This window comes from Pseudonaja textilis, chromosome 5 (genome assembly GCF_049901715.1).
Source record: "Pseudonaja textilis isolate UNSWEBS1 chromosome 5, rPseTex1.2, whole genome shotgun sequence".
NCBI classification, from domain to species: domain Eukaryota; kingdom Metazoa; phylum Chordata; class Lepidosauria; order Squamata; family Elapidae; genus Pseudonaja; species Pseudonaja textilis.
Window position 1 is genome coordinate 50,608,830 of NC_141994.1, and position 10,102 is coordinate 50,618,931.

Here is a 10,102-nt window from a genome sequence, read left to right on the forward strand (position 1 = left end):
AAAATCAAATTAAGCCCCTCCCCCCAAATTTAGGCCTAGTTTAAAACATGCGAAATTGGGGCAGAAGGGGGGGGAACTTGCCATTAGGAGTGCCCCGCGGGCAGCTATGCTTCACCATCAGCTGCTCCTAATACCATGGTGGAGCACGGAGGGCTCCCTTACCCCTCCCTTACCTGGGTCAGCAGGCGGGCGGCGTCAGCATGGATGTCTGGCAGCATTTCAGCTGCTTCTCAGGCCTCCGTAGCTTCCACGGTACCCACAGGTGCTGGCACCTGTCTCGCCAGCGCCATCTCCAACAACACCATCTGAGTTGCTCCCGCTTTCCCCCCGTCCCCATAACAACAGGAAAAAAAAAAGATTTTGAGGTACCTGGGAGCACCGCACGCTGTGTTTTGGTTTAATCCCGAGTGGGGGTGGGCTTGAGAAGAGCCGAGCGAGCGTCTGCTGCTGTTACCCTTGGTGCTCCAGCCTTGGGCTCTGCAAGTTTGCAAAAGTCCCGGTGCACAGCTTGTTCCTGCATTCCAAGCGCCCAGGCCGAACTGCAGCTGTCCCTCTCTCGCCAGCGCCATCTCCAATAACAGCGGCGGCAGCGGCGGGAACCGTGGAAACGTTTCAGCTGCTTCTTGGGTGGGGGAGCCTCCTCCATAACTTCCACGCAAACATAATTTGTTTGGTTTTAGCTTAGCACATCATAACTTATACGAGTTCATTCACATCACATGATCTGTGCCCATTCTGCCTTACTAAAAGAAAAAAAAAGTGAAACGAACCTGTCTTAGTTCAAGAATTTGAAATCACATGTGTAACCTTGGGTCATAGTATAATGATCCAATATTGCCAATGGCAAGAACTGTCATGTTTACCCTGAAATTTCCTCTGATAAAAATAACTTTGCCCTGAAATAAGATGATATCATTTTTGCAATGAACAGCACTATATGAAAACAAACAGAAAAAGTCCCAATAAAAATACATTTCTAATTATCAGCAATTCTTGGTCAGTTTCACTTTCACTCAGAAGTTTTCATCACTTCTCATCTGGAAGCAAAAAATACTATCCAGAATTTATGGAAGAATGTATGCATCAAACAAATAAAATGATAGAGAGGACTATGGGGAGTAGGAAACAAGGAAGGCTGCAGTCTGAATTAAAGCTGTGTTGGACCAGCCGTGTCACGACTCTACCATTTCAATTCCACACCATTCTAAGTAGAAGAATTGATTAAAAGGTAAAAGACAGGAAGAAAAGGGAAATAGAATTTCTTGTTTTTTTCTGGTAACTCTGCGTTTATTAGTGCGACAGTGTTAGAATATTAATTTCTATTTCAATCTATTTGAAGCTGTTTAAAATAGCTACTCAACAGTAATAAGTCTGATACCACACTGATCTCATATGAAAATAGTGTCCTCTGCTTATTAGAGGCGGAAAGCTAAGGATGGTAATTGCAAAAATATGTCAAAAGCATTAAGGAGGTTTGCTGGCTATGAAATGCTACGAATTAGGAGAAAGAAGCAGAAAAATTCAAAAGGGAGATGAAGTGCTTTGCCTTAGGAAAGCACACAGTGCAAGTCTGAAACCATGAATATAATTTATTTATTACATTTATGTTGTCCATCTCACTCTCCAAAGCGACTCGTCATATTGTACATCTAGTTATAGCCCAGTAGATTTGATTTGTTTAATTGTATATATTCTATTTCATCCATCCATTATTCTTCATTAATTTCACTTTTCCTACAAAGCACTCAAAACAGTATACAAAATATGATCCTCATTCTACTTTATCCTAGAGGTATGTGGTGACAATTAAACAAACTCCAAAACTCAGCCAGTGATTTTTGTGGCTGAATGAGAATTTAAATTGGGGTCTTCTAATACAATTCCTGGTACAACCTCATTGTTACACTATATTGGCTATTGTTTATTTTCTCTTTTATTTCTTGCCCTACTACTTAGTTAAATCGCTCTGCCGAAAGGGACAGATTGATTGAAAGTTATACATCTTGGTCCCCATCAGGTTCCATATTTCATTGCCCCACCCATTCCATTCTTACTCTGAGAGCAGAGAACCTATATTTTTTGCAGCTGTCTGTCTGTGTCAATATTTGTTATTGATTCTTTGTGCCCAAAGGAGTAACAAGCAACATCAAAATCTGCAAATGATTATTGATAATGGTTAGAATGGAGAATAGTAGCAACTACCATTGGCATACTCAGTAATTTTTTCCCTGCTGAAAAAAGTGACGGTCCACTGTAGGAAAAGAATATATTGTTGTGGCCTTGTTCAATGCCATCTTAGCCTCGTGTGGCATTGTCATAGTTGAAATTAATTGGTTGCAACCATTTTTTTCTACCTATTTTTGTCTGTTTTCTGAATAACCTCAAATACCTTCCGTTGTCATTTAAATGACTATTCTTTTAAACAAATGACTGTGCCCCCAAGTAAATCATCACTGTCTTCTGCCTACAAGATCTCTGAAGAAATAGCATGTTTTGCAAAAGGAAAATTCTGATTTCCTAACAAAAGTCTTAATCTCTTAATATCTAATGCAGAGAGCAGGCAGTGCAAAGACTGTCTTCTTCTTCCTCCCTGGTCTCTGGTGTATTCTTAGCAACTCCAATCAGTAGTTTCTCAAGCTAATAGCTTTGGCAAAATATATGCCAAAGGAAATGAAATAAGTCTTTAAAATAAGTCCTTCATGCCACAATTCATACAGAAGATAACTTAGAGTGAAGGATTAGACAGATGACACATGACTCTATAGCAAGGCGGGATAATGTGTGGCTACAATGAAGAATGCATCAGCCGAGCACTCTACGTGCTGCAGGAAAACTTTGGGGCAAAGAAAAATGGAACCAGGTTCTGGATGGGAAGCATGATAAATAGAAAGACAGACAGACAGACAGAATAATTTTATTGTCACTTTGAATGTATACTAATCGGCATACATTAAAATGAAATTTCATTGCATACAACTCTCAAAGGGTCACCACTTCCAATATAAACTACATAAACCAGAAATAAATAAATAAATAAATATGCATTACGCACATATATTATACGACACAAGAAATAGCAATGGGATATTGTACTCTTTAACCTGATGATAGTTGCAGCTTCAGTCTGCCCTAAACTATTTTTGGAAGATAATTTCTAGATTACTGCCTTTTTCTTTCTTTTAAAGTTAAAACTTATCTTGTGAATGGCTCAACCCCTATTTCAGTATACATCCTTTTAGGAGCTAGGCATGAGACTTTCTATCAGGAAATGCTCCTATGCTTAAAAATATTAGTGTAAGGTCACATTGGGTGCAATCTTATTAGAGTGGATTCTGGAAGGACAGACTAGTTGTTTGATCCTAATTTCCCCTCCACTTTATATTCTTATCCCCTTCTGTTTTATCTTTTTCTCTATCGAAAGACCTGCTATACAGGAGTAGACTGAAATAATTCTTGATGAACAAAAATAACAAATCTATCTCATCATTTCAAATGTTGAACCATATTACACATAGGATGTTCTCCCACTGTGTAACACAAAGCAGTTGCTTTTATTACCTCTCTTCCAGATCAGAGGTAGCTGTGAAGAACTTGATGGCATGGATAAAACTCACATTGCTAGAAAGACACATTGATAAATGGCAGTTTCTAAGGAGCAGATGCTATTTTTAAAAGGTTGTCTTTTTTATTTATTTATTTATTTATTTATTTATTTATTTATTTATATTTTGTCAAGCAATTATAAGATAATAGGTATAAGTATAAGCATAGTTATGAATACATGAAATGGATACATATAAGAAAAATAAAAAAGAAACAATAGGACAGGGACAGTAGGCATGTTTGTGCACTTATGCAGGACCCTACAGACCTCTTAGGAAAGGGGCGAGGTCAATAGTAGACAGTCTAAGGTTAAAGGTTTAGGGGTTTGGGGAAGAAACCCTAGAGCAGGGGTGTCCAACCTTTCACCTTCCCTGGGCCACATTAGAAGATGAAAATTTGGTTTGGGCCGCACATAAAATAAAATAACAGTAACGATACCTGATCATCCAAAAAAACCATAGAAAACATAGTTAACATATTAAATTTATTTGGAAATGAAGTTAGTGAGATGTTTTTATTATTTATTAAAAATTATTTATTTTTTATCACGGTTTTATTATCATGGTTTTTTTATCACGGTTTATTTTCCAGCCAAATTTTGCAGGGGGGGGGGAAGCTCGCCCGCCTCGTGCCTACCTCTCCTGCAAATGGCCCGGCTGGATGAGGCAGGACTGGAAGGCAGAAGCAGCAGCGGCGGCGGGGGCAGAAGCAGCGACAGGGGAAGAAGCGGCGGGGCGGGGCAGTGGCAGCAGAAGTGGCAGTGGGGGCAGAAGTGGCAGGGGCAGAAGCGGCGGCGGGGCAGAAGCAGCAGCGCTGGCGGGGGAAGAAGCAGCAGCGGTGGTGGGGGCAGAAGCGGCGGCAGGGGCAGAAGTGGCAGCGGGGGCAGAAGCGGCGGCGGGGGCAGAAGCGGTGGCGGGGGTGGCGGCAGCAACAGCAGGAGGTGGCGCTCTGATGGCGCCCGCCTTTTCTGTTGCTGCTTGGCCTGGCGCTCGCCTCGCCCCGCCCCTGCCTCTCCTCCTCGCTGGCTCTGGCATGAAGGTTGGGGTGGGCACTGGGCCGCATTATGAGGCGACCTGGGCCGCATGTGGCCCCTGGGCCGCGGGTTGGACAAGCCTGCCCTAGAGTCAGGTAGAGTATTCCAGACATTGACCACTCTGTTGCTGAAGTCATATTTCCTGCAATCAAGTATGGTGCGGTTTACCTTGAGTTTGTATCTATTGTGTGGTTATATTGTTATGGTTGAAGCTGAGGTATTGATTGACAGGTAGGACATTGCAATGTATAATTTTATATACTATACTTAGATCAGACCGAAGGCGGCGTAGTTCTAGGTTTTCTAGGTCTAGAATTTCAAGTCTGGTGGCATAAGGTATTCTGCAACGAGTGGAGGAGTGGAGAACTCTTCTTGTGAAATATTTCTGGAATTTGTCAACTTAATATCAGATACATAATGTGGCTTCCAGACTAATGAGCTATATTCAAATATTGGTTTAGCAAATGTTTTGTATGCTCTAGATAGTGGTATGATATTACCAGAGAAAAAGCTACGTAGGATTAGGTGAACAACTCTTAATGCCTTTTTGGCTATGTAGTTACAGTGGGCTCTAACACTTAGATCATTAGAGACGAGTACTCCAAGATCCTTGACAGAGTTTGGATCATCAACAAGGTTATTTTCTGATTTTTTTTGCCAATATGTAGGACAGAGCTTTTATTTGTTGAGATTTGAAGTTGCCATTTGGTTGACTATTCTGATACATAGTTGAGTAGTATGTAGGGTAGCAGTATTGTCTGTGGTGTTGAATAGCTTTACATCATCAGCAAAGAGAACACAGTTGCTTTTAATATGATCACAAAGGTATTTATGCAGAGTATGAAGAGAGTTGGTCCTAGAACACTGCCTCGGGGGACACCACTGTTGACAGGTACAGAATTTGATAGGACGCTCCCAATTTTGACCATTTGTTGTCTGTTTGACAGGAATGCTTCTATCCAGTTATGCAGGTGTCCAGAGATACCATAAGATTTTAGTTTTAGGAGTAGTTTGTTGTGTATCACTGAATCAAAGGCTTTACAGAAGTGTAGATTGCGTCTATTGCTTTGCCCTGATTGAGTTGTGTAGTCCATATGTTTTTACAGTGTAAGAGTTGCAGATTACAGGACAGTTTTTTTTTTCTGAAACCAAATTGTTTATTAGAGAGTAGGTTATTTGTCTCTAAGTGGAAGATAATGGATTGGTTAATAATTGATTCCATGACTTTACAGGTGACGCAGCGTAAAGAGATTGGTCTGTAATTTTCAACTAGGCTGATTTTATCACTGATGGCACACAAATAAGCATATTAGATTTAAACTGTTAAGGACAGACAATTTAGGAAAATGATGTCCATTGGATCAGAGGCAATTGAATAACTGCAGAACAGTTAAACATACTATTATCATTTATTCAACATTCAGTCAATTTTCTAGGCTGAACAGTTTATGGAACACTTAATGTAAAGTTAAATCTACTTTTTAGAAAACGTAACTTACATCGAGCAATTTAAGTCACTGAACAAGTAGCTTAAAACATCCATCTTTAAAATAAAAAAGGTATTAAAGTAAAGCTTTTGCTGTATTGCAAAGTGATAAATATCCTCAGAAATATGAATCATGTCTTCCAATTGTAAAATTGCTTAATACGTTTTTAAAAAGAAACACATGGACAGTTTGCTTCTGCTTCCTGAAATTCTAAAAGCTGTATGGATGTAAATATTACTTCTAATCTTAATATCAGCTGAGAGTGGGAGGATGGGGGGCCAGACTGAGATTTCTGTATGTTATGTATTTTTAAGCAAAGACATCTACCTCACTTCTCAATGCTATGTGGGACTGGAAACTACTTTGAATTTTGCAAAACCACCGAAGATTTAAAACTGAATACATGCAAGACTAAATGTGTGCATTTCCAAAACATAACGGCATTACCATTTAAACATAGCTAAATTCCTCGTGCTTGCTAGGAGTCAAAAACAATGTATTCACAAACAATCAATGAACTCCTGGTCATTTTATGGGTAAGTCTGTTTTTTTCTTGAGAGCAATGCCGAAATAGTTTGCCACTGTCTTCCTCCAGGATGTGCTATTCTCCACTCCCTAGATTAGTTTGCAGCCCTGGTGACCAAGAGGGGAGGACCAAAATGAAGATTAAATAACAGTTCCTGAATGAATGTGAGTCAATGTTTTATTTTATTCCTTTATCAGTTTCTCTTGTTTACTCTTCTGAGTTTAAGAAAGTCTCATTGCTGAAACAAGGGACAAAGAACCTTCCTTGATAAAATAAGGATAAATGAAAAAAGAGAAAAAAGGATAAGTGCTGGTACCCCAACTTTATACAAACCATTCAATCACTCAAAACTGGGTGACTACTTCCTCATATCTGTAAATAAAACCAAGATGGTAAGTTCTCCCTAGGTCTTCCATCCCAACCTGATTAGCTTCCAACTGAAACAAAGTCAGCCTGGTACTGACAGTCAAATTAGGTATTCCATTTGTTCTTCCAAAGCGCCCACACTATTTGCCAGGCAGAAATAAAAATTGCTCTTTTCCTGAACAGGGAATGTTTACAAAAGAAATGCTGCTGTCCAGATGTTCAGTATTTTAAGATTCTTTTGCTCTTATTTTTGAAGACTTTAATTGGCAGCCCTTGACTGGGATGCTTATCAGTAGACTGCACTCTCTAAAGCAGAACATGTCATTATCCTATTTAGATTTTCTATAAGATAGCATGGTCATCTTTGCATTACAGCCCTTTGCTGACCTCTGCTGGTCTAGTCGTTTCTGCTCTTTCCATGGGAGCTAGTTTGTCGGTAAATTTAAATTTACTGACAAAGAAATAAAGGGAGACTAGTATAGCTTTTGTTGGGTAAATTTAACACAAAATAGTTTGTTGTGGAAGCGACTGCCTGTGAAAGCTCCTGGATTGGGGCCAAAAGGTGAAAGCAGAAGTGGTGTACTCTGTCCCATATTTGGGTAAACCAGGTTGCTCAAGTCATGAGTTCTAGTGTCGCCTTAGGCAGGTAGCTAGCTGGAAAATCTTGGGCTAGTGACTCTCTCAGTCCTAGGAAGCAGGCAATGGTAAACACTTCTGAAATCTTGTCAAAACTGCAAAGACTAGTCCAAGCAGTTGCCATGAGTCCACACTGAATACACCAAAATTTAAAATAAAATAAAATAAAAAAGGTGGGGGGGAAGGCACAAAGGAAAGTATTTTAAGGAATACTTAAAAGGAAAGCATGATGTTTGTAAGATACATGGCATGTTGCTGGAATATATTGAAATTGGCCAGTGACACAATACATGGCATGAGAAAAAATGTAATTTGACTGTATTTAAAACAAACACACAGAGATGTCTATGGAGATTCTCAGTCATCTGGATCAAAAGGCAACTGGACTTTGTTTTATTTTATTTCTGAAGAACCTTCTTGGATGAGAAGAGAAATGCCTTTAAGGAAAAACCAAGTCTAGTTGACTTTTGAAAAAAGCATCTTCAAACACACAAAGACACAAAACACCCCTAAATTGTTTTCCCCAGATTAACCTACTATACAATGAAAGGACTACTTATGGAGCAAACTTTTGTTTGCTGCTAAACTGTCTTTTAAATTCAGAGTCATCTCCTTTTGGCATCAATCCACCACTTCCTACATAAAAATATATTTTATAGAGGCCTAAAGAGCACAGTCAGCAACTTTGGGCATTCTACGTCCTTTTGGAAACCCTTCTCAAGTAATTTTTAGTAGAAAAGAGAAGGAAATTATTATCTATGTGGAAATAATCATATAAACCACACTTCATTTAAAATGTAATTTAAAATTGATATCAAACATTGTTTTGTCCTGGCCACTTTTAGGAGTGAAGCCCCTGGTGCAGTATCCAAAGTGAAGCCCCTGGTGCAGTATCCTCTCGAAAAGGATTGTGCAGCCATGATGTACAGTCTTTTTCAACAGAGACTAAGAGCACATGGGATTCCATGTGACTGAATGTCTAAAAAGGGATTTGGAGTATCAACTTGAAGACAGCTCCTGCTTCTCCAGTTTCCAAGAGGACATTTGATATCAACAAGCAGCAAGTACTAAATTAAACAACACCTTTGGTCATCTGGTTTTTTTTAAAGAAAGTATTTCATTTCTTGAAGGCCAAATACTTAGGTTATAATCAGGACTGCAAGGAGGGATGACAGAGGAAAAAATAAGGTAAATAGGCGCCTGGAAAGTCTGTATCTTTATATAGAAAGATCTGCAGTGCCACAGTGGTTAAAATGCAGTACTGCAGGCTATTTCTGCTGCCTGCTGGCTGCCTGCGATTTGGCAGTTCACACCTCATCAGACTCAAGGTTGATTTCCACCCTTTTGAGGTCAGTAAAATGAGAACCCAGATCATTGGTGGCAATATGCTGACTCTGTAAACCAATCAGAGAACGCTGTGAAGCACTGTGAAGCAGTATATAGGCCTAAGTGCTATTGCTAGTGCTATTTATAGGGAAAGCAAATACCCAAACTGTTCCACTGAGGGAAGGGAAAACAGTCCTGTGAATTCTATTGACTTTTAATGGTGCTGCAGATAATATATTTTCTGGATGTAAAAGAGAATAAAATCTTCAAGTATTTTATAAATGTACATACATCTTTATCTCTAGGGTGCTTATTCAGAATTAAGTCCCTTTTATTTCAGGGTAGCAAACTTCTTGGATTATTTTAAGATGCAATGTTAATCGTACTGTAGGGATCAGGAGACTGAAGAGGACTCAGCCCACCCCTACCCATCCCCAGTGTGCCTTGACCACATCACCAAAATGAAGCAGAAACCTGTCAATTTTTAATAGAAAATCTCATCATTGCCTCTACAGGCTAGGAAATGAATGAATAAAACACAGTTTCTGGATTGGGAAAAAAGTGTTGACATTCTTGTCAGACTACCTAAATTAAAAACAGCACACAGATATTACTGGGTATGAGTCAGCTTCTAGATGGTATGGATGATGGTTAAATCCGGCATCTGAAAATCTGCAGATTGTTCTGTCTTAAATGTGCATTTGTCAAACTCCAATGTTCTGTGTGTTATGCCTCTGGTTTTAGGACCCAGTTTCCCACCCCAAAAGATAGCAAATTATTTTGTTGTTGGGAAATGAACGATCATTTAGCTGCTTGATCTACTGTTTACATGAGAAAACACAAGTTCTTTAGTAATCTGCTGCATAAATATACTTCGCATATTAAGAATTCTTTTTCTAATACCAAAAGTCTACAAAGTTCAATCGACAAAGGGATTTTAATTATTATACTACCCCTCCTCAACAGCATGGAAAATCTGTGTGGCACAATGGCCAAAGCCCTTTTCAGTTTCCATAGTCATCCTGCACTAGAGACCTCCTCATCAAGAGTTCTGCAATATGGAGCAGCAAAATTAAAGATGGTCCAACATAAGACAAATGCTGGCAGAACATTCCAGATAGGTAG